Source organism: Megascapheus bottae, chromosome 12 (assembly GCF_031878675.1).
Source record: "Megascapheus bottae isolate mThoBot1 chromosome 12, mThoBot2.hap1, whole genome shotgun sequence".
Classification (NCBI taxonomy): domain Eukaryota; kingdom Metazoa; phylum Chordata; class Mammalia; order Rodentia; family Geomyidae; genus Megascapheus; species Megascapheus bottae.
In genome coordinates this window covers 5,289,208-5,293,223 of record NC_143520.1, presented here as the reverse complement: position 1 = coordinate 5,293,223, position 4,016 = coordinate 5,289,208, and positions in this window count along the sequence as shown.

The following is a 4,016-nucleotide window of genomic DNA, read 5'->3' as shown; positions in this document are numbered from 1 at the left end:
TCAGGAAACCATAAAACAGGGGCAGAGAACCTTTAGAACCTTTAGAACCTTTAAACCATTGCAAAATCAAGTCCAGGGGAAGATCCTTTGTAGATACCACTCGGCTCATCTCTTTATGTGCACCAACCACAAAACTTTGGGGAGGAACAGATAAGGAGTGGGAGAGGGGGGTTGAGTTCTCCAAGTCAGACTACCCTATCTCCTCCTTTTCTGATCCTGAAGATGTGACCTGCTTTAGAGGGAGAGAAACAGTTTTTGTTAAGCAGGGGGAGGTTCCTTTGGCGGTCATCCTGTAAAGAAAGTGGTCCATTTCAGCTGGCAGAACATTTTAAGTTTTCCTGGGTAAACTTTGTCACCCCACTGGGCGGCCTTGTCTTGGAAGTCCTTCAAATGTTGGAAGATAAGGTTTAGAGGTGTTGCGAGCTCATTACTCCCTGTATGACCCATTTTCCTATTGGCAGTAAAGAGAAGTACCCAGTAAGAGGTTCCTTGTGAACAGTCAACATGAAAATGACAACTCCTACAAGACAAGGATCAGCTCTAAGATGCACAAATACCAAGACGAATACAACTGCTGTACCAACACAAAACTACAGTAACACAACCATCGTACCTGGGAGACTCTCACTCCCTAATCTCTAGATGTCGTGCCCGGGAGACTCGAACTCCCTGTTTTTGCGACGACCCTCTGGAGTGATGAGGCGTCCCCGCATCCACTCCGGCCCTGGGGAGCTATACTGCGTCCAGTTTCTCCCCGGTGGGCCACTCCCTTGGAGCTCCCCAACAAAAAGGACAAAACATAAAGACCAAAGACAAAACTAGCGCTCAAGATCTTACCTCCGGAGGTTTTGTTCAAAATTCTGATGCTGGCTCAGTTCTCATCTTTTGATCCCGGACGAGCCCCCAAATGTTAGGGTCCGTGATCAAAGGAACGAGTATGACACAAAAGCGGAATTTGGAAGTTAAGTTTTATTCCGCACCTAGCATCGAGAATCATACTGACCGGTCAGGGCCGCCTCTAAGATGTGAGTGAGGGAGCTAAAATTGTATTCTTAAATACCAAAGTGTACTTTGCATGCATTAATTGGCCTCTGCCCTTTTATCATTTTGGTGTCAATTTTCTATCTTCCTGCCTGCCTGATTGCCTGCCTGCCAACTTGCACTTCTGAGATTCAAATCTAGGGCCTTGCAAATGCTCAGCAAGCATTGTATCACTAAACTATGCCTGAGCTTTCAATTCATGTTAGATAGATCATAAATGGTGAGCAACCATCATTCTAGAAGTCTGCTCTTTATTATTTCCTTGACTTGTTGCTCAAATTTGTAAACCACTCATTTTTTAAAACACTTCAAAATACATTGCTTTTTTTGTTTCTAAGACAAACTAACTTCTCTTTCATGTAGAAAAGAGAGATTTTGCTCTTTTACTTGTTTTCAGGGGAGAAAATCTTCTATTTCCTGTCCAGCTTATCTGTGATTCTACCTACTGCTAATCTTTCACAGTTTCTCTGTCAACTCCAGAATTGTACTTCTTTCTTGTTTATTTGTTGGTATTCATTTTCTTCATATCCATTCATGAACGAGAATAAGAATTCTCTATGTTCCTAGTAAACAAATATCAGACTTTTTTTAGCTCTTTTTTTTTTTTTAACTCCCAGTGCTGGGACCATACCTGAGTTTCCTTGGTTGGCTTCTATTCCTGTCCTTAGTATCATATGTCCTGAAACCTCTCCTTTTGGCCTGACTTTAAACCTACCATCTATGTCACAGGCTGAGATTTACCTCTCCAATTGGTCTTACCTCTCCAGTTGTCATCTTGCCATTCTTTTAAACATCTCACTTCACATCCAAAACATGTGTCTGGGTGTTCTTGCTTCTCTCCTAGCTAGAATCAATGTGCCATCATCTTTCATCTGTTTAAGCCCGAAGTCATTTGGAAATCATCCTTAATTTCTTCCTTTTCTTAGTTGTCTACACCCACACCCACTAGTCTAATAGCAATTTCTATGACGCTATCATTAAACTATGTTGCAGACCAAATCTTCTCTCCTTCCTCACTTTTCTCTCCTAATAATAACTCATCTCTCTTCTGGAGAGAGTTCCCATGATTCTATTCTGGCTCTTTATGTGTCCCAATTCAGTGACCTCCTTTCCATCTCCAGTAGCATATTTCAGGTCCTCATCACTTTTCCTTTGGGCCACTCCCATAGACTTTTGTCTTCTTTCACTTACTCACTATATTACCGCCCACTGGATCTTTTTAACATGCAGGTCCAGAATCTGTAGCATGGTATTCAAGGTCCTCCATGAACTGATATCTCTTTAGGTTTATAACCTATTACCCTGCCTACCTGTCTATCAACAGCCATGCAATACTATATACCTTCCCTGGTCTATGTTCTTAGCTTTCATATGTTGCACTTACAATCTCAACCCTTCTTCCGATTTGTCTTTTATGAGGCTTCATCTGAGTTTTATCCTTTCTAGAAAATTTCCTTGATGTTTTTTACAATTCAAGGTTTGTTTTTTTTTTACAATTCAAGATTCAATACATTTACTGACTGGAATGATGGATGAATAATAGAATTTTGAAAAAAATTGAAATACAGAGTTGACACCCAACATTACAATTAAATAGAAAACTGATTCATTCTGGAAAGGATTGTGGAATAAAGGAAGAAATTTCATTTATACTTCTGTGCTTAACTAAAACAAAATGACCTATTATTTGTGAATTATAAGCACCTTATAGGAGAGTGTCAGAGGTGACTTTTTTCATCCACATTAGACTTCTGACTAACGACCAGTCCTGACAATGACAGTTAACTGACCTGGGTCTCAATTTTCCTATCTGTAAAGTCAGAGGGCTGGCTAAAGTAGGTGTTCTTTTAAAGTTTTTCCAAGGTTTAAAATTTGTATTTATAAATTTAAAAATTTACAGTTTTATAGCTGAACTCTATTTTTTTCCTGTATTAAAACTTAGGTTTTAAGTATACTATCTAAGAGAGGCACTGCAGCCTTTTCCTAAACTTCTTGCGTGCTGTATGAATACGGAAGAAAACATTCTCTGGTTCTCTTGGCACACCTCACCTTTACACAGAGACACACACACAGACACAGACACAGACATACACACACATACACACACACACACACACACACACATACACACACACATCTGAATAACTATTATAGGATTTTGGTTTGTTTTCATCTTTTTTCTGGGTTGTTTTTCAAGCTGATATTTCAGGGGATAGCAATAGAGATCAAGTATGTTTGTAAACATACTTGAGCCCTTTTTGGGGATCTACAATCTCTTTTAGTCTGCTGAAGATTCAGAGAAATGATGCCGTATAAAATGTGATTAATTGCCACACACTGGTGGCTCACATCTTGTAGCCTGTAATCCTAGCTACTAAGGAGGCTGAGAATTGTAGTGTGAAGCCAGCCCCAGTAGGAATCCATGAAACTCTTATCTCAATCAACCCCCAGAAAGCCTGAAGTGGCACTGAGGCTCAAAATAGTAAAGCACTAGGAGAGAGAGAGAGAGAGAGAGAGAGAGAGAGAGAGAGAGAGAGAGAGAGAGAGAGAGAGAGAGAGAGAGAGAGAGAGAGAGAGAGATTGTTCAGGGACAGTGCAAGGTCCTGTGTGCAAGCCCCACCACTGAAAGAAAAAAAAAAGGGCTTAATTGAGCATTTCCTCAACCAAGGAGAATATGGAACACTTCCTTTCCTCTCCTCTCCTCTTGTCTACTTTCCTTTCCTTGTACTAGTGTTTAACCTAAAGGCAGGTATTTTGCCACTTGAGCCACTCACTCCCCCCCCTCCCACGCTATCTGCTTTCATTATTTTTCAATAAGGTCTTATATTTTTTGCCCCCACCAGCCGGGACCTTGATCCTTCTGTTGATGTTTTGTTACTCTGCCTAGTGTTTCTTGAGATGAAGTCTTACAAACTTTGTGCCCAGGGGTGCCTTGAACCTTAATTCTTCAAAACTCAGCCATCTGAGTAGTTACG